The sequence below is a fragment of the Macaca mulatta genome, chromosome 3, assembly GCF_049350105.2.
Source record: "Macaca mulatta isolate MMU2019108-1 chromosome 3, T2T-MMU8v2.0, whole genome shotgun sequence".
Taxonomy (NCBI): domain Eukaryota; kingdom Metazoa; phylum Chordata; class Mammalia; order Primates; family Cercopithecidae; genus Macaca; species Macaca mulatta.
In genome coordinates, this window is record NC_133408.1 from 95,748,728 (window position 1) to 95,776,223 (window position 27,496).

A 27,496-nucleotide genomic window follows, 5' to 3' on the forward strand; every position below is an offset into this window, starting at 1 on the left:
GCCAATGCTAGACTATTTTGTGTTTGAACTTACTAATGCTTATTTTATCTTTTCAAGGGCTACAAAACTTTATAGAGGAAGTGTGATTGCACTCTGCATTTCCAATGTATTTTTCATGCTTCCTTGGCAGTTTGCTCAATTTGTGCTTCTTACTCAGGTGAGCTGATTATATTTTAAGCTGTTTTAAGCTTAGCATTTTTGACTATGTCAACTCATTTGCATAAAATTATAACTGAGATGTTTTATGATTCTAATTCCTAAAACATTTTCTAGGAATGTTGAACAAAAGAAAGTTCAGTGTAGAGAAATATGTAGGATTATTTATTAATGATTGTTAATTATTTACTTCCTAACATAATGCATTTATTGAACTCAAATGTGTAAGAATGCTTATCTTTGTTATTCAGTATTGTTAATGTGCTTAAAAGAGGACTAGTGCTATAACTTTAAGTATTTCTCTTAAGTTATCTATAGTATTTCTTTTGCGTAAAATGTTTCTTTTATGAATAGTTGTGTACATTCTTGCATGTAGAATAAAGACACATAGGATTACAGGATAAATAGTTAACCAGTTCATCTCTTATAAAATTCTCTCTACCTGTCTGGAAATTTATCTATTGTCTTTCCATGTACTCTTGCCCACTATAAATGGAGGTCGTTTGTTGAGAGAGGGAGTGAATTACATACTCATTTTTTTCCCTGCCTACTATTTTTTTTATTGTACCTGGTATATTTGTATAAAGCAGTTGAAGAGTTGTTTTTTTTTTTTTCCTGAGATGGAGTCTTGCTCTGTCACCCAGGCTTGAGTGCAGTGGCATAATCTCAGCTCACTGCAACCCCCACCTCTTGGGTTCAAGCGTTTCTCCTGCCTCAGCCTCCCAAGTAGCTGGGACTACAGGTGCGTGCCACCACACCCGGCTAATTATTTGTATTTTTAGTCGAGATGGGGTTCACTGTGTTAACTAGAATGGTTTTGATCTCCTGACCTTGTGATCTGCCCGCTTAGGCCTCCCAGAGTGCTGGGATTACAGGCGTGAGCCACCACGCCTGGCTGCTTTTTAATATTTTTTAGAACGTCTTGCTTGGGAATGAAGTTAGACTTGGATTTGAGTCCTAATTCTATTCAGTAACCTCTTAATTTGGATAAAATAGTTAACTTTTCTTAGTTTAGATTTTCTCATTTCTGAAATAGAGATAATAAAAGAACCTACTTTATTGGGTTGCGTATAGGACCAGATGAAGTAATGTGTATGATTCTTAACACGGTACCTGGTACTTAGTAGGTGTCAGTAAAGTTAGTTGGTTTTATCATTATTTTAAAAAATAGGCTTTATTTGTACTTACTTTTTATTTTGATCTTGTCTTGTAGACTCATTTGTCTAACTTAGTTTGATGACATTTTCAATCAGTTTCTGGTTTAAAATTGTCTCTGAGATTCTTTCTTTAAAATTCTACCCTGTAAATGTACTGTGTGTTGCTTAGCCCTTGGGATGAAAAGGGAGCATTCTCATTGCTTCCTGATAGTGGATACCGCCTGCTTTTCTGTGGAGGTGAAGGTCCCTGTGGGGCTTATGTTGAATAATAACACACACTTCCCCACAGTTGTTATGTCATATCAGGCACCCCAAGAAATGCAGTATTCTCCATGGGTAACTCTGAATTAAGGGAAACTGTGTTGTTTTACTCACTAATGGAAACATTTGTTGTAGATTGCTTTAGAGATAAAAAACTTGATGAATGAAACTTTAGTTATATGTTTAAGTATTCAGCTACTTTGCAATCTGTTTATGCTATGCTTTTGTAGTAGGACAGGGAGAGTTTAATTTGAGTTGCTTTTTCTATGAGGAAGGGTGTAGAGGCATTGTCTGACATATTACCTCTATGTAAGAGATACTGTATAATCATTTAATCAATTAATTCATCTAAATAATTCCAATACTCTTAGAATTAGTGATATATAACATACAGTTTTCTTTCAAATAGAAAAGAAAGTTAAAAATACCTTTGCAGCAAAAGTACTCTTGATTTGAAATTGATAAATTTGATTATAACTAACTCTTGGATATTTGTATTAATGAAAGAACGCTAATAGAGATACTTGTAAAGAGTGACTAGCAAGGAGAAATTAAAGTATTTTTATGCACACATGCATTGCATAATTATTTTTCAGTTTAATGTATCTTCCCCAATTATGTATTAGTTATCATATTATAATTACATTTTCTTCTTTTTGATTGGACACAGCACTTTTTAATTGTACATATTGACAGTAGGGTTGACCTGAAATTAAAATGAGTATTGTTTTGGACAATCGACAAAGTAGACAATTAACATGATTGAGAGAGCTGTGTATCAGAGAGAAAAATCAACCAATATTTTCTATACTAATATATTGACTATATTTAATAATAAATTGGCAGATAAAAGGAAGACAAAAGAACTCACTCTGTGTGTATATATAAATCAGTTGAAACAACAATAAATATATTCTTCATTCTTGTAGCTATTCATTTTATCTTTTTTACTTTTAATTTATTTTTAAATTTCAGATTGCATCATTATTTGCAGTGTGTGTTGTCGGGTACATTGATATATGTAAATTACGGAAGGTCATTTATATACACATGGTAATAATTTTTTATTGTTCTCTTCCATTTTTTGCCCTTAAACTCCTGATTAATATTTGATTTGTTCGTGGTTGAAACTAGTTGTAACAATTTCATAACTAAAACAAATGTTGTTCAAACATTGTGATATAATCAACAGACCTTGTTTTGATAGACCACTCACAAAAATTTAATTTGGGTCATATTATCTGATTGAAGTTGTGCCCAACTTAATGCATTATCAGTAAAAGAAATAATTTATGAAACAGAAACATGGGATTGATATATTATCCAGGAGCTGTCTGTTAAAATGAAGTAGAAGGGCCCAACATGGTGGCTCACGCCTGTGATCCCAACACTTTTGAGAGGCCAAGGTGGGGTTCACTTGAGGCCAGGAGTTTGAAACCAACCTGGGCAACAGAGCCAGAGCTCATCTCTACAAAAATACAATAAAATTAGCCTAGCATGGTGACACATGCCTGTAGTACTAACTATTTAGGAAGCTGATGTGGGAGGATTGCATTAACCCAGGAGGTTGAGACTGCAGTGAGCTATGATCATGCCACTGCACTCCAGCCTGGGCAACATAGCAAGACCATGTCTCTACAAAAAAGAAAAAAAGTTTTACTGAGTGTCAACTATCCAGGCATGTGGAACAAACCAGCATTCATATTACTACATTCTAACAGCATGGGGGAAGGAGGGAAGACAGAAGATAAATAATAAACATAGTAAATGGGTAAATTTATGTAGGATGTTAGAAGGTGATAAGGATTTTAGGCCAGGCATGGTGGCCTGGGGAAGTTGAGGCAAGAGGGCATTTGAGCCCAGGAGATTAAGACCAGTCTGGGTGAGACCCCATCTCTATAAAAAAATGCAAAAAAAGATTTTAGAAGAAAGAAAAGGTCAGGGTAAGGCAAATAAGAAGCACCAAGATCGGGGGTAGGAGATGGAAAAATCAAATTATGTGGTCAGGGCAGGTCTTCTTGAGAAGGGGAAGTAGAACAGAGATTGGAAGAAGGAGAAGGAATTAGCCGAGTAGATATGAAAGAAACTGATCTCTAGGTTGGTGGAACAGCTAGAACAAAGACCCTAAAGCCGGTTGGTTGATGTTCTTGAATGGTTGTCCTTTAAAAACAAACATTTGTCCTCTCTTTCATTAGTTTTTATAATTTTGATGTTTTCTTTTCCTGATAATTTTACAGTTGTCATAATATCCCATTTTCATTTTCTTAATAATTTATACATAAGTCCTGTATGCCCTGAGCTCATCCCCTCACTGCTCCTAGAGGTAACCGCTATTCTGACTTTTTGAATTGTAATCAATTTGCTTTTCTTTATAAGTTTACCATATGTGGATTACTAAATAATATATATTTTTATTAAATGTTCACATTCTTTGTAAGGTTTATACAAATGGCATTATTTTATAAATACTATTTTTTCACTCAGATTTCTGCTACTTACATGTAGCTAGAATTCAAATATTTTCACTGCTTTATAGTTTCCATCATATAAATAAAGGATAATTCATTTATTCATTTTCTTGTTGAAGGACATTTAGGTTCTCTCCTCTCCCCCCAACTTCTTTTTTTAGTTATAAATAATTCTGTACATTCTTCACGTATCTCCTAGGGCACATACATTGAGAGTATCTCTAGGGTGTTTTGCCTAGCAGTAAACTTGTTGGGTGGTAAATTATATACATGTTCAACTTTATAAATACCAAGTTGTTTTTCTAAAATGATTGGACTACTTCCAAAAGCAATGTGTCATTCAAATAGCAGCTTATGTTATTCTACATCCTTTTTTATTTTATCAGTCTTGTTCATGTAAAATGGTATCTTGTGACCTTAATTTGCATTTTCTCTGATTCATAATGAAGCTGAGCATCTTTTCATATGTTTATACACCCTTCATGTTTCCATTGTTGTAAATTCCTATTCACATCTTTTACCAGTTTGTCTTGTGTCCAAAAGAAAACGACATCTATTTTAGTCAGTACAGTGTAATACATTATTTTTGTTATTTATGTTGATGCTCAAATTGTTCCACACTTGTCCAACTATTCAAGCTGACTTCTCTTTCCTTTTAACATGTCCTCATCATGCTTTGAGCACTTTTAAAAAGAAATGAATAAATGTTAAATTTCATGAAATGCTTTTCTGTATCCGTTTAGATGATTCTGTGTATTTCCCCCTACTTTAATCTGTTACTGTAATGAATTAACATTAATTAATTTTCTAGCATTAAATAAACTTGCTTTTCTGGGTTAAACACAATTTTTGCATGTCGCTGGATTCAGTTTGCTGTTATTTTGATGGATTTTTACATCCTTGTTCATGAATGAGTTAGACAGTAATTATATATTTTTTAGACTTGGCTTATTTTTTCCCAAACTATTTAAAATAGTTTTTTATTTTGTAGTATAAATCAGATATTTAAAATGTTAAGCCTTCAGAGTTGGCTGGTCACATAGGCAACTATGGCTGAGGGCATTGACTCAAAGTTATAGTTATAAAATTATAAAATTACCCAGTGTAGTTTGTAGTAAAACCTACCTTGGGTAAATGATACATACTTTATTATATGACTTACTATTTTCTGTCAGCTTCCATTATCACTTTATAAATTCCTAAATTCTTATAGTAATAAAAAGAAAAATATAGAATTATTTCCAAAAAATTATTTTTCCATTTTTTATTGTGGTAAAATACATGTAACTTAAAATTTACCACCTTAAGCATTTTTAATTATACAGTTTAGTGATATTAAGTACATTCACATTGTTTTACAACCATCACCACCATCTATTTCCAGAACATTTTTCATCTTGCAAAACTGAAACTCTATACCCATTAAAGTCCTTATTCTTTCGTCTTCCCAGCTGCTGGAAACGACCATTCTACTTTCTGTCTTTGTGATTTTGACTACTTTATGTATGTCATGTAAGTGAAATGATCGTTTTTGGCTTTTTGTGACTGGCCTACTTCAATTAGCCTACTGTCTCCAAGTTTCCTCTATGTTGAAGCATGTCAGAATTTCCTTCCTTTTTAACGCTAAAAAATAATCCATTGTGTATACACACACACACACACACACACACACACACTAGATCTTGCTTATCCATTCAACCTGTCCATGAATACTTGGATTCCATTGTGTGTACACACACACACACACACACACACACACACACACACACACACACACGATTTTGCTTATCTATTCAGTCTGTCCACCGATACTTGGGTTACTTCGATGTTTCAGCTATAGTAAATAATGCTGCTATGAACAAATATTTTTTGAGATCTTGTTTTCAATTATTTTGAGTATGTACCCAGAAGTGGAATTGCTGGACTGATCATATAGTAAATCTATTTTTATTTTTTTAAGGAACTGCCAAACTTTTCCATAGTAGCTCTACATTTTACATTCCTATGAACAGTGCACGAGGTTCTATTTTCTCCCTGTAATCACCAACATTTATTTTCTGCTCTTGTGATGGTAGCCATCCTAATAGGTATAAGGTGATATCTCTCTGTGGTTTTTGTTTCTTAATTAAAAATCTTTATTTTTCAGAGAAGTTTTAGGTTTATAGCAAATTTTTTTTTTTTTTTTGGAAACGGATCTCACTCTGTCGCCCAGGCTGGAGTGCAGTGGCACGATCTCAGCTCACTGCAACCTCTGCCTCCCGGGTTCAAGCGATTCTCCTGCCTCAGTCTTCCGAGTAGCTGGGATTACAGGCACGTGCCACCACACTCGGCCAATTTTGTATTTTTAACAGAGATGGAGTTTCACCATGTTGGCCAGGCTGGTCTCAAACTCCTGACCTCATGTGATCTGCCCACCTCGGCCTCCCAAAGTGCTGGGATTACAGGCATGAGCTACTGCACCCAGCCAGATTTATAACAAAATTAAGCAGAAAGTACAGACTTCCCATATGCCCCCTGCTCCCCAACCATGCACAACCTAGCCCTCTATTGACATCCCGCACCAGAGTGGTACATTTGTTACAATTGATAAACCTACATCACACATCATAATCACCCAAAGTCTGTAGTTTACGTTAGGCCTCACTTTTCTGTGGGTGGTGGTTGTTTTTTGTTTTTTGAGACAGTGTCTTACTCTGTTACCCAGGCTGGAGTTCAGTGGTGCAAGCATGGCTCACCACAGCCTCGACCTCCTGGGCTCAAGGGATCTTTCTGCCTTGGCCTCCCAAAGTGCTAGGATTGCAGATGTGAGCCACCACAATCGGCCTGGGTTTTGACAAATGTATAATGACATCTGTCAACCATGTAGTATCTTGTAGAACAGTTTCACAGCCATAAAGTTCCTCTGTGCTCCACCTGTTCATCCCTCCTTCCCCCTAACCATGGCAACCCCTGATCTATTTACTGTCTCCGTAGTTTTGCCTTTTGTATGGTGTCATGTGTTTGAAACCATACAGTATGTAGCCTTTTCATATTGGCTTCTTTCACTTAGTAAAAAGCAAGTAAGTTTCCTCCAAGTCTTTTCATGGCTTGATAGCTCATTTTGATCTTGATTATTGTTAACATTATATGGATGTACCACTGTTTATTTTTTCACCTATTGAAGGACATGTTGGTTAACTCCAAGTTTGGGCAATTATGAATAAAGCTGCTGTAAACATCTGTGTGCGGGTTTTTACATGAATGTTTTAGTTCATTTCAGTAAATACCAAGGAAAGGGATATTTGGATGGTATGGTGAGAGTATGCTTAGTTTTTAGGAAATTGCCAAACTGTCTTCCAAAGTGGCCAAGCCATTTTGCATTACCACCAGCAATAAATGAGAGTTCCTGCTGCTCCACATCCTTGTCAGCATTTGGTGGTGTCACAGTGGGTTTTGGCCATTTTAATAGATGTGTAATGGTATCTCATTGTTTTAATTTGGTTGAATGTCTTTTAATATGCTTTTTGGCCATTCTAATAGGTGTGTAATGGTATCTCATTGTTTTAATCTGGTTGAACATCTTTTAATATGCTTTTTTGGCCATTTTAATAGATGTGTATTGGTATCTCATTGTTTTAATTTGGTTGAACATCTTTTAATATGCTGTTTTTGGCCATCTGTGTATCTTTTTTGGTGAAGTGTCTATTAAGATCTTTTGCTCATATTTCCTTGGGTTGTTCATTTTCTTATTGTCGAGTTTTAAGAATTCTTCGTATATTTTAGATAACAGTCCCTTATCAGATGTGTCTTTTGCAAATACCTTCTCTCAATCATTGTCCTGTCTTTCACAGAGCAGAAGTTTGTAATTTTAATGAAGTTCAGCTTATCAGTCATTTCTTTCATAAATTGTACCTTTGTTGTTTTATGTAAGAAGTCATCACCATACCTAAGGTCATCTAGGTTTCCTCCAATGTTATCTTCTAGGAGCTTTATAGTTTTGCAGTGTGCATTTAGATCTATGGTCTGTTTTGAGTTCATTTTCGTGAAGGGTGTAAAGTCTATGTCTAGATTTATTTTTTTGTATGTGGATCTCTAATTGTTCCAGCACCATTTGTTGAAAGGACTATTTTTGCTCCACTGTATTGCCTTTCCTCCTTTGTCAAATATCAGTTGATGATATATGTGAGTCTATTTTTGGGCTCTATATTTTGTTCCCTTGATCTGTTCGTGTCTTCTTTCACCAATACCACACTGTCTTGTTTACAGTAGCTTTATAGTAAGTCTTGAAGTGGGGTAGTGTCAGTCCTCTGACTTTGCTCTTCTTCAGTATTGAGTTGGCTCTGTACTGGGTTTTTTATATCTCCGTATAAACTTCAGAATCACTTTATTGATAACTTGCTAGGCTCATGATTGGGATTGTGCTGAATCCATAGATCAAGTTGGGAAAAACTGACATCTTGACACTATGGAATCTTCCTGTACATGGAATAACTCTTCATGTATTTATAAAGTTCTTTGATTACTTTCATTGAAGTTTTGTAGTTTCGCTCAGATAGATTTTTTTATATAAATTTGTATCTAAGTGCCTCATTCCAGGAATGCAGGAATGTATTCATATTAGAAATTCTATTAATATTTATCACATTGAGAAGTTTAAAAAAATCCATAATAGGCCGGGCGCGGTGGCTCCCGCCTGTAATCCCAGCACTTTGGGAGGCTGAGGCAGGTGGATCATGAGGTCAGGAAATCGAGACCATCCTGGCTAACATGGTGAAACCCTGTCTCTACTAGAAATACAAACAATTAGCCAGGCGTGGTGGTGGGTACCTGTAGTCCCAGCTACTCTTTGGGAGTAGTCCCAGCTACTTTGGGAGGCTGAGGCAGGAGAATGGCGTGAACCCGGGAGGCGGAGCTTGAAGTGAGCCAAGATTGCACCACTGCACTCTAGCCTGGGTGACAGAGCGAGACTCCGTCTCAAAGAAAAAAAAAGAAAATCCATAATATAATAATTGCCTTTGATACTATAAAGGTATTTGATAAAAATCAGCATCTATTTTTGGTGTTTAAGACCATAATCAAGTAAAAATAGATGGATATTTCATTGAAAATTTAAGATACCTGTGCTCGCTTCGGCAGCACATATACTAAAATTGGAAAATTTAAGATACCCACACCTCAAAACAAAAACTAGTATCACATAAAATGATGAAGCAATAGAACAATTTCCTATTTCCATTAATGCCAGAAGCATGGTAAATATGCCTACTGCCTCTCTTATTACTTAACATTGTTGCAGAAATGTCAGCTAATACAGTTGACTAAAAAATAATTCAAAGGAAGATGTAAAAATATCATTGTTTGTAGTTGATATCATTTTTGAATACTTGAAAAATCCAAATAAACTACCACTAGAAACAAATCATATTCATTGATGCATATTTAATATAATTTTTCTATATACAATCAGAAAATATGAAGATTCTTGATACAACAGCAGCAAAAATTATATACTTTAGAATAAACTCAAAATATGCAGGATCTATGTAAAGAAAACTGTACTTGCTAATGCATGTCAAAGAAGATTTAAAGAAATGGAAGGAACATGTATTGCTTTGGGATCTAAAGATTCAATGTTGAGCAGATATAACTATAAATAACATACGTTATTGAATAAAGTAATTTTAATAAAAAATTTAGTTTTTGAAGCTTAATAAGCTGATTCTAAAATTCACATGGAAATTGATATATATGGATCAAAAATAAAACTTCTAGAAGAAAATATGGATTATTTTATTTTTAGTGCCTTTTTTTTTTTTTTTTGTTTTTTTGTTTTTTGAGACGGAGTCTTGCCCAGGCTGGAGCGCAGTGACCGGATCTCGGCTCACTGCAAGCTCCGCCTCCTGGGTTCCCGCCATTCTCCTGCCTCAGCCTCCCGAGTAGCTGGGACTACAGGCGCCCGCCACCTCGCCCGGCTAGTTTTTTTGTATTTTTTTAGTAGAGACGGGGTTTCACCGTGTTAGCCAGGATGGTCTTGATCTCCTGACCTCGTGATCCGCCCGTCTCGGCCTCCCAAAGTGCTGGGATTACAGGCTTGAGCCACCGCGCCCGGCCTTTAAGTGCCTTTTTAAATGACATAAATCCAAAGACCTAAAGGAAATGAAGGATAAATTTGCTAAGATAAAGATTTAGAAAATAACCATAATACAAAAAATTCTACAAAGGTCAAAAATGAACTGAGAAAAATATTTACAATATGTTTACTTGATAAGGGGCTAGGTTCTTTTATATATATTATATATACATATATACATATATATATATGGGGAAAAGAAAGATCAGACTGTTACTGTGTCTATATAGAAAGAAGTAGACATAAGAGACTCCATTTTGTTCTATATTTGAGATGCTGTTAATCTGTGACCCTACCGCCAACCTTGTCGTTGCAAGAGACATGTGCTGTGGTGACTCGAGGTTTAATGGATTTTGGGCTGTGCAGAGTGTGCTTTGTTAAACAAGTGCCTGAAGGCAGTATGCTTGTGAAAAGTAATCACCATTCTCTTAATGTCAAGTACCCAGGGACGTGTACACTGCCAAAGGTCGCAGGGACCTCTGCCTAGGAAAGCTAGGTATTGTCCAAGGTTTCTCCCCTTGTGATAGTCTGAAATATGGCCTCGTGGGAAGGGAAAGACCTGATCATCCCCCAGCCTGACACCCGTGAAGGGTCTGTGCTCAGGAGGATTGGTGTAAGAGGAAAGAAGCCTCTTGGCAGTTGAGATAGAGAAAAGCATCTGTCTCCTGCCCCTCCCTGGGCAATGGAACATCTCAGTGTAAAACCTGATTGTATATTCTGTTTACTGAGAAAGGAGAAAGCCACCTTAGGTGGAAAGTTGGGACTTGCTAGCGCAATGCTGCTCTTTATGCACTAAAAAGGTTTATGGAGATGTTTACATATGCATATCAAGGCACAGCACTTTTCCTTAAACTTAAGTCACAGAGATCTTTATTCATATATCTTACTGCTGACCTTCTCCCTATGATGATCCTATTATCCTGTCACTTCCCTTTTTCTAAGATGGTAAAGATGATGATCAATAAATACTGAGGGAACTCAGAGACCGGTGCGGATGTGGGTCCTCTGTATGCTGAGCACCGGTCCCCTGGGCCCACTTTTTCTTTCTCTATACTTTTTCTCTGTGTCTCATTTCTTTTCTCAAGTCTCTTGAGAAACACCCACAGGTGTGGAGGGGCAGGCCACCCCTTCATATATATACACTTTAAGTTCCGGGATACATGTGCAGCAAGTGGAGGTTTGTTACATAGGTATACACATGCCATGGTGGTTTGCTGCACCCATCAACCTGTCATCTACATTAGGTGTTTCTTCTAATGCTATCCCTCCCCTAGCCCCCCACCCCCAATAGGCCCCGGTGTGTGATGTTCCCCTCCCTGTGTTCCATGTGTTCTCATTGTTCAGCTGAGACTTATGAGTGAGGACATAGGATGTTTGGTTTTCTGTTCCTGTGTTAGTTTGCTGACAATGATGGTTTCCAACTTCATCCATGTCCCTGCAAAGGACATGAACTCCTCCTTTTTTTGGTAGCTGCATAGTATTCCGCGGTGTATATGTGCCACATTTTCTTTATCCAGTCTGTCATTGATGGGCATTTGGGTTTGTTCCAAGTCTTTGCTATTGTGAACAGTGCTGCAGTAAACATAGTGTGAATGTGTCTTTATAGTAGAATGATTTAAAATCCTTTGAGTATATACCCAGCAATGGGATTCCTGGGTCAAATACTGGTTCTAGATTCTGGAGAATCTTCTGGAGAATCACACTATCTTTCACAATAGTTTGAACTAATTTACACTCCCACCAGCAGTGTAAAAGCATTCCTATTTCTCGACATCCTCTCCAGCATCTGTTGTTTCCTGACTTTTTAATGATCGCCGTTCTAGCTGGTGTGAGATAGTATCTCATTGTGGTTTTGATTTGCATTTCTCTAATGACCAGTGATGATGAGCTTTTTTTTTCATACGTTTGTTGGCTGCACAGATGTCTTCTTTTGAGAAGTGTCTGTTCATATCCTTCACCCACTTTTTGATGGGGTTGTTTGTTTTTTTCTTGTAAATTTGTTAAGTTCCTTGTAGATTCTGGATATTGGGGCTATATTCTGTAATATATGAAGAGAACTGTTAAGGAAAATAATGAAAGCCCAATAGACAGATGGGCAGTGGGAAAAAGCAGTTCACACATACACACGAGACAACATAACCAGCAAATAGAATAAAGGGTGCTGTGTTTCATCTATTAAAAGAATGGAAAAGTGAAACAATGAGGTAACATTTTTTCCCTACTGGATTGGCCGGTATTTAAAAGAGGAATACAGTGTTGCAAGAATATATATCCATAGGAACTTTCCTGACCAGTTGGTGGAAAAGTGACTTAGCACAATCTTTTTGTAGGCCAGTTTGTCAATATTTGTATTGAATTTAAAGATATGTATATCCTTGATCCATCATTTTCACTTCTAGTAATTTATTCGTAAATGTACTGACATGTACATAAGGTATACACATAAGGATGTCTATCCTTATCCAGTGTTTTTATTAGGAAAATCCAAACAAAACAAAGTAGAAATGGAAAGCACTTAAGTGTTTAGCAGTATTCAAAGGACTAGTTAAATAAATTAGGGTACATCTATAGAATAGAATACTTTTTCCAGTTCTTAAGCAGAATGTATTGTTAGATTGGCTTGCATGCATATGGAAAGCTCTCTGAAACATATTACAAATAAAAGCAAGAAATAGTATAGCTTGTAGGGTAAGTGTCCATTTGTGGTTTAACAAAATATATACACTAGAATTTATACATATTATCTGGAAGGATGCACAGGAAACTGCTCATGATGGTTATCTCTGGGAGTTTTAAGTGTGGTATGGAGAATGGGCTGTTTTAGTCTTATAGTCTCTTTTGAACAGTTTGAATTTTATTATGGGCATGTACAAATTTCACAATAAAAAACAAAGGTTTTTTTTTAATGTGCATTACTTATATTTTTTTCTTGGATTTTTTCCAGATTTCTCTTGCATTTTGTTTTGTTTCGATGTTTGGGAACTCAATGTTGTTATTATCCTTCTTTGGTAATTATTTGGGTAAGTATTCCTTAACACTTACATGGCTGTTTTTGAAACTAATGGTTTAATAATTTCTTCTTCACTGGCTTAGGATTCATGAGGGTTTTCTGTAGGAACCATCTTAAGTGTCTTACTGAATATTCTAGATGTGATGGTGTTCAAGTACTCACTTCTAAAACAGGAAAAAAAAAAACAATGAAAGTATCATTTCAGAAAGATTTCTATGCTTTCTTCTCCCTTCCTCCTTCCCATTTTTATCCAACTCCTGCTCCACTTTTTGAACCCCTTTCCTCAAACTGCAATCTTATCGTAGCCACCCCTCTTCATTCCACTGTGATCGGATGATCAAGGCCTTGGTTACTTAGGGTTTTTGTTTTGTTTTGTTGTGTTTTTTGCCCCTTGTCTACTTGTATGGACTTATTCAGAAGGTGTAAGTAAGGTGATGATTCAATTTTATTTTGTAAATCACTACCAAGAACAGCTTTAGATTATGGAGAGATTATTTTACAGAATTAGAACAAATTGGTGGAAGGTCATCTAATTCCTTCTGCTACATTTGGCAGGATGACTTTGTTTTTTGTTGTGTTGTGTTGTGTTGTGTTGTGTTATTATTATTATTTTTTTAAATGGAGTTTCGCTCTTGTTGCCTACACTGGAGTGCAATGGCGCAATCTTGCTCACTCCTCCTCCCGGGTTCAAGTGATTCTCCTGCCTCAGCCTTCTGAGTAGCTGGGATTACAGGCATATGCCACCATGCCTGGCTAATTTTGTATTATTAGTAGAAATGGGGTTTCTGCATATTGGTCAGGCTGGTCTCAAACTCCCGACCTCAGGTGATCTGCCCACCTCAGACTCCCAAAGTGTTGGGATTACAGGTGTGAGCCACTGTGCCTGACTGGCAGGATGACTTTGTAGGTCTAAAAGTCTTCTGAAATTTAAAGACTGCCTTTTTTTTTAGTGGGTTTCTATTAAAATGTTTTGCAAACTTATTTCTTATGTTTAAAGTGCATGTGCTTTAGTTCCCGATAACTTTAAAAGCGTATTTCACTGTTGTAATTGGAATGTATTCTACTTCTTGAGTAATTAAGTTACTCAGATCATTTGGGGTTTCTTAATTTCTAGAAGCCATTACATTTGAAACCTCTGTTTTCATTTATTTTACAAATAATATTTATTAAAAAACCCGTTTCTCAAAAATATGCCTCTTCCCAGTCTGGGCCACCACCCTTTTCAGGTTGTGCCTTGAGTATACTTAGCTACAGAAATTAGCAATTAGCATTATGGTATATTTTCAGCAACAATAGGAAAAATCATAACTTTGGGATTAATAAGTATAGTTCTTTAGTTCTGTGTCAAAGTGACAAAGTACTCAGTTGTATGTTTTACATATGTACTTTGTCATGTACTGCTATCACCCAGGATCAAGTACATGAATCTTGGTACTATGGACAGGGAAACCATTGAATCGAATATTATATATAAATAAAATCTAATTTAAATACATTTTGTAGGAAATTTCTCTTCAGTTCTGTATGTCAGGTATGCTGCTAGATGCTTCACACTGTGGTGCGTCTTAAGTATGAATTAAGCGTATTTATCTATATTCCATATATTCTGGTGTATAAAAATAAATGATAACAGAATATAGCATGTTTGTGCATATTTAACTATAAACACACATTTGCATATATTTATAATTAATCACTTTGAAACCTGAATCGTATCACATTTTGTATTCTCAGGTATTCAGAAACTTCCAAAAAGATTTAATTTGGTTTCAAATATTTATGTTTTGATCTGTAATCATATTTTTGCCATGTTTGAAGTAGTTTTAGCTCCCCAAGGGTAATACAGTTTGGGAGCGTTACTACCTGAAAATACTTAAGATTTGACAAGAGAAGTATTTAGTTTATCCATTAAAATTTCATTTGTTGTTTACCCTGAGTCAGTAATTTTTAGCTAAAGGAAAATCTTATGCCTGTATGACTGCTGTCCAAAATTCTGAAAATATTATATACCTCGTGGCTCAGAAATAAATCAGATATGTCAAATCAGTTGTAGACATTTACATATGGTGATTTCCTTTTTCAACTTTAGAAAGTCATGCACTCACCTAGTTGACTTTGTTTGGATAATAGGGCTATAGCTTGAAGTCACTGACTGTAGAAATAAGCATGTGGATGGTATGTGGGAAAGTCGACTGTGTGCTAAATTTTAGATACTTGAGTATCTTATTATTTAGAAGAATTTTTTGGTACTTGAATTTATGTCTATAAATAGTAACTGTGTATACTATGTTATTTTTTCTACTCAGGGTAATCTGGCAATGAAACCACATTTCCTGAAAATAAATATATCTGAACTTAGTTTATGGGTAAGAATCAATCTATTTTAATGCTTATGTTTTTTCTTCTCTAAAATATATCATTGGTTTTATATTTTACTTTTAAGAAATGATCTATGTAATTCAGGGGATCCAACAGTTTCATAGTGTATTAGGGCTCAATTTTAATGTACCAAATTGCCCTTTTTTTGAAACAAGTTAAAGTGAATCCTGGGTATGTAGTTAAAAAATTCCAGTTTTATTTATTACTCATGTTTCATCTGAGAAACAGTGCATGTATAAGAAACTGTTAAAGGGAATTTAACTGCAGTGATTGTGTGAATCTTCTATAAAATATATTAATTTTGATAAGATTGTATGATTATATTTTTATTTTTAGTTATTGCCCCTTGATTTTGAGCAACACGCTTGATTTTAAATTGAGATGCATTTTTTAGCATTTTCTCTTGTAGATAGCAATATGTATTTCATGTATGATTAAAGCATTTATTTTTTTCTTCCTAGCCTATGTCTATGGAATATGAAGCATCAAAGTTATTTTTGTTTTCTTTTTTTTTAAGGTTATTCAAGGATGTTTTTGGTTATTTGGAACTGTCATACTTAAATATTTGACATCTAAAATTTTTGGTATTGCAGATGACGTAAGTGCATTTTTTGCTTAAACTTGAAAGACTTGAAAAGAATCGAATAGGCTAAGAATAAATTGAATTATTCATGTATCACTATTAAATGAAATTCTAGGATGAAGTCTGTTCACCTATTATTTTATGTATTTAATGTAATAGAAAGTAAATGTAATTGTATATAGACTTTTGTTCTCCAAAATTAGTTTCTTAAAGCAATCTCTTATTGGTCCTTCTATATCACTAAAATTTTTAAATTTTAAAGCAGGAAAACTCTAGAGATTAAAGATCAAATTTTAAGGTCTATACAGATGTTTTTCTCTAGCTTCTTTTTAACTGGTAAAGACACCATCTTCAGAGCTTTAGCTAGAGATCGTATTATAGTCTCATTCTTTTTTCTCCCCAGTTTTCAAGTCATTACTTGTAAAAGGCTTTTATAAGCCTTTATAGATAATTTAATCCAAGTTAGTCTTATTTAGAGAAGATTTTTGTTTGTTTTTGGTATTAGGGTAGAAGGGAACATAAAATGGAGAAGTCTGTCTTATAATTTTAAGGATTTTCCTTGTCCGTAATTGCTCTGCCTGTTTTATTTTGGTGTTTTAATCAGCAAATCCTAAGTCAGGAGGCTGTCAAAGATTTAATTTAAAAAAACAGCACAAGAACCAACATGGAAAAAATAAACTACTTTTTTCCTATAATTTATTTTTAGTAATAAATTATAAATTTAATTTATTAATAAAAATAAATTTATTAATCTAGTACAGAAAGAAAAATAAAATTATAGGATTTTATTTATATATAAATTATATTTGATTTTATATATACAGTACAGAAAGAAAAATAAAATTATAGGATTTTATTTATATATAAATTATATTTGATTTTATATATACAGTACAGAAAGAAAAATAAAATTATAGGATTTATTTAAATTTATTTAAATTTTCTTTCTGTACTAGAAAGAAAAATAAAATTATAGGATTTTATTTATTTAAATAAATAAATTTATTTAAATAATTTATTTAAATTTAATAAATTTATTTAAATTTATTTAAATAATTTATTTAAATTTAATAAATTTATTTAAATTTATTTAAATAAATAAAATCCTATAATTTTATTTAATTAATAAATAATAATAATAAATAATAAATAAATAAATTTATTTAAATAATTTATTTAAATTTAATAAATTTATTTAAATTTATTTAAATAATTTATTTAAATTTAATAAATTTATTTAAATTTATTTAAATAAATAAAATCCTATAATTTTATTTTTCTTTCTAGTACAGAAAGAAAATTTAAATAAATTTAAATAAATCCTATAATTTTATTTTTCTTTCTGTACTAGATTAATGCTATGGTTTTGAAACTGGGTTATGTGAAGTCCTAGGACTTCCCAGGACTCTTCCCTGAGGGCTGTCTACTCCCCCATTTCCTAGCCTCTCTTTTACCCAGGGCAGTTTAACCTTAATCTCTTTCATATAGGTTTTCATAAGAACAAGGGTTGTTTTTGATTAAAAGATTGAAAACACATAGACCATTAAATGAGTGGTCTACAATCTGTGGAAAGATTTTTAAAACTATAAAACTATAGTTGAAAATGTATTCATTCATTCATTCATTCATTCATTCAGTACCTCCTGTGTGCCTGACAGTGGAAAGTATCCTAGAGATACAAAACTGAGTAAGGTATGGTCTAGTGGAAAATTTGGAAAATAGGAACAATTTCTAGCAGTTATAATACAGTGTAATAAAGGCTATGATAAAAAATTAAGTACAGAGTGCTTCAGGAATACACAGGAGGAACATTAGGGAAGGATCCTGGAAGTCATCAGGATGACAGCTGAAAGGTGGGTGAGTCAGCCAGTATGCAGAGCGCAAGCAGGAAGACAAGTGAAATAACCCTAGTCCTGCATTTATGGAATCTGTTTTCCTCACTGGGGGAAAATGAGCCAGTTAAGGTATTAATTCAGGTTAAAGCAATTATCGTCATTTTCTGTCATCACCTAAAATTATGCCAGAGCCAAAACAAGATGCTATAAACTATGTTATTTGTAAATTAGAAATAACTTAGTTGTAACTTTAGTATTTTTAGAAATATGTAACGTTGATCAAGGGCATTGGCTCATAAATTCTTAATTTTGACATTGGTTAAAGGAAGAGAGTGGCAAGGCTACCAACCCTTTCATTTCCTACTGAGTGCTTTTACTGACAGCGCCTCTGAGCGTAGGCTTTTAGCTGTCCGCCCCAAATCCGGTCAGCCTGCTCCAGTAGTGAAGGTTCTTTTTATGACCAGCCGCACTCCGTCCTGCCGCCTTCAAAAGAACTGTTGCACTAACAGTATGGGGGAGATGGGGGTCGTGCCGAGGTGGATGGGAGCAACCGAGGTAAAAATGCCACAGACTTCTTTGTAGGTTCTGGATATTAGCCCTTTGTCAGATGAGTAGATTGCAAAAATTTTCTCCCCTTCTGTAGGTTGCCTGTTCACTCTGATGGTAGTTTCTTTTGCTGTGCAGAAGCTTTTTAGTTTAATTAGATCCCATTTGTCAATTTTGGCTTTTGCTGCCATTGCTTTTGGTGTTTTAGACATGAAGTCTTTGCCCATGCCTATGTCCTGAATGGTGTACTACCTAGGTTTTCCTCTAGGGTTTTTATGGTATTAGGTCTAACATTTAAGTCTCTAATCCATCTTGAATTAATTTTCGTATAAGGAGTAAGGAAAGGATCCAGTTTCAGCTTTCTACTTATGGCTAGCCAATTTTCCCAGCACCATTTATTAAATAGGGAATCCTTTCCCCATTTCTTGTTTCTCTCAGGTTTGTCAAAGATCAGATGGCTGTAGATGTGTGGTATTATTTCTGAGGACTCTGTTCTGTTCCATTGGTCTATATCTCTGTTTTGGTACCAGTACCATGCTGTTTTGGTTACTGTAGCCTTGTAGTATAGTTTGAAGTCAGGTAGTGTGATGCCTCCAGCTTTATTCTTTTGACTTAGGATTGTCTTGGAGATGCGGGCTCTTTTTTGGTTCCATATGAACTTTAAAGCAGTTCTTTCCAATTCTGTGAAAAAACTCATTGGTAGCTTGATGGGGATGGCATTGCATCTATAAATTACCTTGGGCAGTACGGCCATTTTCACGATATTGATTCTTCCTATCCATGAGCATGGTATGTTCTTCCATTTGTTTGTGTCCTCTTTTATTTCACTGAGCAGTGGTTTGTAGTTCTCCTTGAAGAGGTCCTTTACATCCCTTGTAAGTTGGATTCCCAGGTATTTTATTCTCTTTGAAGCAATTGTGAATGGAAGTTCATTCCTGATTTGGCTCTCTGTTTGTCTGTTACTGGTGTATAAGATTGCTTGTGATTTTTGCACATTAATTTTGTATCCTGAGACTTTGCTGAAGTTGCTTATCAGCTTAAGGAGATTTTGGGCTGAGACAATGGGGTTTTCTAAATATACAATCATGTCATCTGCAAAGAGGGACAATTTGACTTCTTCTTTTCCTAACTGAATACCCTTGATTTCTTTCTCTTGCCTGATTGCCCTAGGCAGAACTTCCAACACTATGTTGAATAGGAGTGGTGAGAGAGGGCATCCCTGTCTTGTGCCAGTTTTCAAAGGGAATTTTTCCAGTTTTTGCCCATTCAGTATGATATTGGCTGTGGGTTTGTCATAAATAGCTCTTATGATTTTGAGGTACGTTCCATCAATACCGAATTTATTGAGCGTTTTTAGCATGAAGGGCTGTTGAATTTTGTCAAAAGCCTTTTCTGCATCTATTGAGATAATCATGTGGTTCTTGTCTTTGGTTCTGTTTATATGCTGGATTATGTTTATTGAATTGCGAATGTTGAACCAGCCTTGCATCCCAGGGATGAAGCCCACTTGATCATGGTGGATAAGCTTTTTGATGTGCTGCTGAATCCGGTTTGCCAGTATTTTATTGAGGATTTTTGCATCGATGTTCATCAGGGATATTGGTCTAAAATTCTCTTTTTTTGTTATGTCTCTGCCAGGCTTTGGTATCAGGATGATGTTGGCCTCATAAAATGAGTTAGGGAGGATTCCCTCTTTTTCTATTGATTGGAATAGTTTCAGAAGGAATGGTACCAGCTCCTCCTTGTACCTCTGGTAGAATTCAGCTGTGAATCCATCTGGTCCTGGACTTCTTTTGGTTGGTAGGCTATTAATTATTGCCTCAATTTCAGAGCCTGCTATTGGTCTATTCAGGGATTCAACTTCTGAAAAAAACAAACAACCCCATCAAAAAGTGGGCAAAGGATATGAACAGACATTTCTCAAAAGAAGACATTCATACAGCCAACAGACACATGAAAAAATGCTCATCATCACTGGCCATCAGAGAAATGCAAATCAAAACCACAATGAGATACCATGTCACACCAGTTAGAATGGCAATCATTAAAAAGTCAGGAAACAACAGGTGCTGGAGAGGATGTGGAGAAATAGGAACACTTTTACACTGTTGGTGGGATTGTAAACTAGTTCAACCATTACGGAAAACAGTATGGCGATTCCTCAAGGATCTAGAACTAGATGTACCATATGACCCAGCCATCCCATTACTGGGTATATACCCAAAGGATTATAAATCATGCTGCTATAAAGACACATGCACACGTATGTTCGTTGCGGCACTATTCACAATAGCAAAGACTTGGAATCAACCCAAATGTCCATCAGTGACAGACTGGATTAAGAAAATGTGGCACATATACACCATGGAATACTATGCAGCCATAAAAAAGGATGAGTTTGTGTCCTTTGTAGGGACATGGATGCAGCTGGAAACCATCATTCTCAGCAAACTATCACAAGAACAGAAAACCAAACACCGCATGTTCTCACTCATAGGTGGGAACTGAACAATGAGATCACTTGGACTCGGGAAGGGGGACATCACACACCGGGGCCTATTATGGGGAGGGGGGAGGGGGGAGGGATTGCATTGGGAGTTATACCTGATGTAAATGACGAGTAGTTGGGTGCTGACGAGTTGATGGGTGCAGCACAGCAACATGGCACAAGTATACATATGTAACAAACCTGCACGTTATGCACATGTACCCTAGAACTTAAAGTATAAAAAAAAAAAATGCCACAGACTCCCACTGTTTTTACCCAGAGTTTCTCCGTTTTTTATGAATGAATGCTTCCCACGTTGTTGCTTCCTTTTGGTTAATTTCTAGAACCTGTTATGAGTGTGTTTTTAAATAATTTTGTCCAATTTTAAAGTTGTTTTGGAGAATGGGAAATACCAGTTTCTTCAGTCTGCCATATTTGGAAGTCGACACATTTTTTGATATATGAGTGTTGATCTAGCTTGTATCCTGGGATAAACCTCACCTGCTCAAATGTAGTATTTCTTTTCTATATTGCTGGATTTGGTTGGCTAATATTTTTAAGGATGTTCATCTATTATTCATGAGGAATATTTGTTGTAGTTTTCTTTTCTTGTAATGATTTTGTCTGGTTTTGGCTTCAGGGTAATGTCATCTCCTAAAGTTATTTGCAAGTGTTCTGTCTCCTGTTTTCAGAGAGATTTTTGTGTGGAATTGGTATTATCTCTTCCTTAAATGTTTGGTAGAATTTGACAGTAAAGCCCTCACGGCCTGGAGCTTTCTTTGTAAGTAGATTTTTTTTTGGCTACAAATTCAATTTCATTAGGTATCTCTCCAGTTCATCTGGAGTGAACTTTGGTAGTTTATGTCTTTAGAGGAATTTTGCACATTTTATATATGTTATCAAATGGATAATGCTTTTAGAATTTAGTCAGTTAAAATTCTTATTGGAATTTTTGTGTATATGCATATACGGGAAGTGATCTTTTTGTTCTTTGGTTGGCTTCTCCTTATTTGGATTTGGAATTAATATTGGTCTCCTATTAAGAGCTGTTGTGTTTGTTTGTTTTTGGTGGTCTTTTTAAAAAATTTTTCCTACTTTCTGGCAACTTGGGAAAGATTTTTTTGAAAGTTTAATAATTTATGTGTGTTAACCATCTCTGTCGAGGGGTTTTGGGGAGGGAAAATACTTGATTTCTATTTCAGATATTTGAATGCTTTTTGTTCTATTCAAGTTTTCTGTTTCTTTTTGTGCCAGTTTTGGTGTTTTATCATTTTCCAGAAATGTATCCATTTTACCTAGGTTTTACAATTTATTAGCAAACTATGTAGCCTACTATTCTTATTTTAGTTACGTTGAGTCCATAGTTATTTCTGCCTTTTTTTGTTTTGCTTTTTGTTTGCATCTTTTGTTTCCTTTATTAGACTTGCTCTAGAGGTCTATTGTTTTAATATTTTTAAAGTTATACCTTTTTTTAGTCCTCTTTGGTTTTGTTGTGTTTCTCTTTGTCACCAATTCCTGTCCTTATTCTTACTTCTTCTTATTTCCTCTCTTCTGATGCCCAAGGGAAATGCTTAGCTCTGTTGTTTTCACCTCTCTTACTTTCTGATCAATGCTTTTAAAGCTAAAATTTTCTTATGAGTATGTAGTACTTTTTTATGTATCTTATAGATTGGCTATTTGTGGTTTTTTAAAAGTTTAAGTTTTATGATATTTAATTTCTAATCAAAAGAATTTTTAAAGCAATTTCTAGTTATTTTCTGGGTGACAGAGCAAGACTCTGTCTCAAAAAAAAAAAAAAAGTTAATGCTTAATTTTCCCCTTGAATGTGGGCAAGTAGAATGAATATGGTGGAAGTGACAGTGTATGACTTCCAAGAGTAGGTCACAGGAGGCACTGCTTTCTCCTTGCTTTCTCTCTGAGATCTCTTTCTCTAGGGGAAGCCAGCTGTCATGTCATGATGACAGTCCAGTAGCCCTATGGAAAGTTCCATGTGATAAGGAACTGAGGCCTTAGTTCTAGCACTAACTTGCCAGGCATGTGAATGAATCATCTTGGAAGTAGATTCTCCAGCCCCAGGCAAGCCTTCAGATGGCTGCAGCTTCTGGCTGGCAGCTTAAATGCAACCTCATTAGAGACCCTGAGCCAGAACCACCCAGCCAAGCCACTGCCAAATTCCTGACCCATAGGAACTGTCTGAGTTCATAAATACCTGTTGTTTTAGGCTACTAAGATTTGGCATAATAGCAGTGGGTAACTAATTACAGATGCTGAATCTAGGGGAAATTTTGATGATAAGCAGGATATTTCTTGATCTCAAAAGTGTTGCCCCACAGACTGTTAATTATCTCTAAGAAGGAAATTGTACAGGGATGAAATTGTACAGGGATGAAATCAGGCAACAGTAATTGTACAGGGATGAAATCAGGCAACAGCCTTAACTGGTGATCAGTATTGACACTGGCCATCATATGCCTCCAGATGTATGCATCCTTACAGGATGCCTCCCTGTAAAGGACACAATGTCACCTAGTCAGTATACTGGCCAAGAGTGCACATCTTGGATCTAATCATAAGGAAACAGCAGACAACCTCTACACAAGGAACATCTTAAAAGGAGAAAGAAAAAGGAATTTATTTTTCTAAAAAGTCTATGTCATAAAGGACAAAGGTTTGGGAAATTTTCTTTTTTTTCTTTTTTTCCTTTTTTTTTTTTGAGACGGAGTCTTGCTCTGTCACCCAGGCTGGAGTGCAGTGGTGCGATCTCAGCTCACTGCAAGCCCCGCCTCCCGGGTTCACACCATTCTCCTGCCTCAGCCTCCCGAGTAGCTGGGGCTACAGGCACCTGCCACCACGCCCAGCTAATTTTCTTTCTTTTTTTGGGGTATTTTTAGGAGAGACAGGGTTTCACCATGTTAGCCAGGATGGTCTCGATCTCCTGACCTTGTTATCCGCCCGCCTCGGCCTCCCAAAGTGCTGGGATTACAGGCATGAGCCACTGCGCCAGGCCGAAATTTTCTTAATTAAAAGAGACTGACAGGCTGGGTGCAGTGGCTCATGTCTGTAATTCCAGCACTTTTGGAGGCCGAGGTGGGTGGATCACCAGATGTCAGGAGTTCAAGACCAGCCTGGCCAACATGGCGAAACCCTGTCTCTACAAAAAATACAAAAATTAGCCAGGCATGGTGGCATGCGCCTGCAATCCCAGCTACTTGGGAGGCTGAGGCAGGACAATGGCTTGACCTGGGAGGTAGAGGTTGCAGTGAGCCAAGATCACCACTGCACTCCAGCCTGGGCAACAGAGTGAGACTCTGTCTCAAAAATAAATAAAATAAAATAATAAAATAAAACTGACAATTGAATGCAATACCTGACCTAAAACTGGGTCCTGTAATGGAGGGAAAAGAAATGCTGTAAACAACATTATTGGGGTCGGGTACAGTGACTCCCATCTGTGATCCCAGCACTTTGAGAGGCCAAGGTGGATGGATGGATTGAGTCCAAGAGTACAAGACCAGACTGGGCAACATGGCAAAACCCCATCTCTATAGGAAAAAAATAAAAAATAAAAAAATAACATTATTGGGTCAATTCACAAAATTGGAATACAAGTGGTAGAGAAAATAAAATGATTGAATTAGTTTACATTTATTGAATTTGATAACTGTACCATGGTACATAAGAGAATGTCCTTTTCTTGGGAAATACACATTAAGTATTTAGGGGTAAAAGATAATGATGTTTATAATGTAGCCTCAAATAGTTCAGAAAAAAGTGTGTGTGAGTGTGTTTGTGCAGGGGGAGATAGCGTGTACAAATAAAGCAGAGGGGATACAATGTTAACAGGTGAATCTGGATAAATGGTAATGGGTGTTCTTTTTATTATTTTCATCTTTGCAACTTACTTGTAAATTTGAAATTATTTCCAAATAAGTTTAAAAAACAGCAAAAAATGTTATATGAGATATCAGGAGGAAGATGAGTGTGGGTAAATATGAAACAAGATCGGCCATACATTGATAATTATTGACACTGAGTGGTTTACTATAGTTTTACTATAGTATAAAAATAAGTTTATTATGCTCTTTGACTGCTATTGAATATATCTGAAATTTTTCATAATAGAAGAAGGTAAGCAATAATGAGGGCATCTGAACTTGAAGATTGCTAAGTGTATTTCCCAGCTCTAAAGCTCTCTTGCCATTTGAGTGTGATGAATTACATATGTTAGGTATGATCCTTTTTTTTTTTTTTTTGAGACAGAGTCTTGCTGTGTTGCCCAAGCTGGCTTTGAACTCCTGACCTCAAGCAACCCTCCTGCCTCGGAGGCCTTTTGAATAGCTGGGACTACAGGCTTACACCACTTTGCCCGGCTTGATCTAAATTTGAGTTCTACTTCGGCTCAAGTTTTTCCTGCAAAAATTGGGAAGACTATCTACTAATAAGAGTAACTAAATATCTATTATGCATTTGAAGTTGTTAGCACATCTCCTGGCACATAGTGTAGTAATTGTTCAATATATGTTAGTAATCACTTATTATTGGATGAGTGAATGAAACAAAAAGATTAATTTTCACTGATGGTTAGAAGATGGAGCATTATCGGTAAGGAATTTGATCTGCATAACTACTCTCATTATTGGCATGAGGTATTACAAGAGATTCACAGAGAGGGGTACAGAAAGAACAAACTGTTCTTTCAGAAGAAACTGAGAACTGTTATTTTCTCGAGTGAGCCCAGCTTTGCTTGTGCTCACATTTGATTTTCCCTGTGCACTCCAGCACCATAGTGCTTCCTGCCTCTTTCTTAAGGGGTTATATAATTATGCAGATCAACATTGTGAGTCTTTTTCCCCTTGGACAGTACTTTCTGGAACTGCTAGATTTCCAGATGAGAGCTGTTTATTCTGGATTAGACTTAATTTGGTCAGCTGAATTCTCTTGGGTATGAAGAGTTTTTCTTACCCTTGGCCTACTTTTTGTGATTCTAAATCTCCTTTTACAGTTTCAACAAGTATTCTGGAAAACAGAAATAGTTGAAAGCACTGCTTTCTTTTGCCTTCTTAGTTCCTTTGCTGTTTAATGATCTCAGTATGTCAGTTACATTGCCTTCTCTGAAAGCCAAAACAATAGAGCCCTGCATTACAAAGGAACGCTTTGTTATTGTCACAGTTTTCATTGAGTGCCTACTACGTGCCAGGCTCCTCACAGCTTGTTTCAAAACCAGATGGTTACCCCATGGCATTCAGGAAGGTGATGGAGATATATTCAGGGCCCAGGGGGGAAGAAAAAGGCACTGGTCTAGCTGAGATGGCCCAGGAAGCTCTGCGCTGCTTTTACCCACACACAGTGTCTTCTCTACCTTTTATTGCACTTGGATTCTAAGCTCCTGCCCTCCCAAAGAGTAACAACTTAAAAGCAGAAGAAAATCACTGTAGTAAATCACCCTAATAAATTAGCTCATTTCCCATGTTCTCACAGTTCTTGTGGAAGAAATGGAGAAAAAATACAGGAAGAAGAGAAGAAGAAATGAAGACGGAAGCGAGTTCGACTCCTATTCTCCCAGGTGCCTCGTCCCTTTGTCTAATTTTGTATTCTGCATTTTCCTCTTTTCAACCTTCCCCCAGCATTCACAATGATTGGTTTGTTTGTTTTTAAATTTTATTTATTTATTTATTTATTTATTTATTTAGACGGAGTTTCACTCTTGCTGCCCAGCCTGGGGTTCGGTGGTGCAATCTTGGCTCACTGCAACCTCCACCTCCTGGTTCAAGCCATTCTCCTGCCTCAGCCTCCCAAATAGTTGGGATTACAGGCATGCACCACCACGCCTGGTTAATTTTTTGTATCTAGTAGAGATGGGATTTCACCATGTTGGTCACACTGGTCTCGAACTCCTGACCTTAGGTCATCCACCCGCCTCGGCCTGCCAAAGTGCTGGGATTACAGGTGGGAGCCACCACACCCAGCCAGCCACCACATTGGCCTGTTTTTGTTTTGGTTTTTTTTTTTTTTTTTGCATAGAGATGGAGTCTCAGGCTGGTCTCAAACTCCTGGGCTCCAGTGATTCACCTGCTATGGACCCCCAAAGTGCTGAGATTATAGGTGTGAGCAAGACAGTCTCACTCTGTCCCCCAGGCTGGAGTGCAGTGGTGCCATCTAAGCTCACTGCAACCTCTGCCTCTCAGGTTCAAGCAATTCTCCTGCCTCAGCCTCCTGAGTAGCTGGGTTTACAGGTGCCCTCAACCACGCCTGGCTAATTTTTATATTTTTAGTAGAGACAGGTTTTACCATGTTGGTCAGGCTGGTCTCAAACTCCTGACCTCAGATAGATTCACCCACCTCGGCCTCCCAAAGTGCTGAAATTACAGGTGTGAGCCCCTGCACCCAGCCTCATAATGCATGTTTTATTAGTTGTCCATCATCACACTGAGTATCACACTTAGTATTATACTTAAGTGCGTAACTCGATTCTCTGTTGGTGGTTCCAAGTTTTCACTATTATGT

At 36.2% G+C, this 27,496-nt stretch overlaps 1 pseudogene across 1 annotated transcript in view; it reads left to right on the forward strand.

Moving 5' to 3' along the window:
* The window catches only part of LOC106997463 (protein C-mannosyl-transferase DPY19L1-like), a 104,613-nt pseudogene that overhangs the window by 56,031 nt on the left and 21,086 nt on the right, over positions 1–27,496 (forward strand). The window contains exons 8-13 of the transcript XR_013415408.1: positions 58–157; positions 2,550–2,627; positions 13,096–13,171; positions 15,468–15,527; positions 16,058–16,138; positions 26,471–26,555. The product of XR_013415408.1 is annotated as a protein C-mannosyl-transferase DPY19L1-like (transcript). The remainder of the gene's footprint in view (positions 1–57; positions 158–2,549; positions 2,628–13,095; positions 13,172–15,467; positions 15,528–16,057; positions 16,139–26,470; positions 26,556–27,496) is intronic.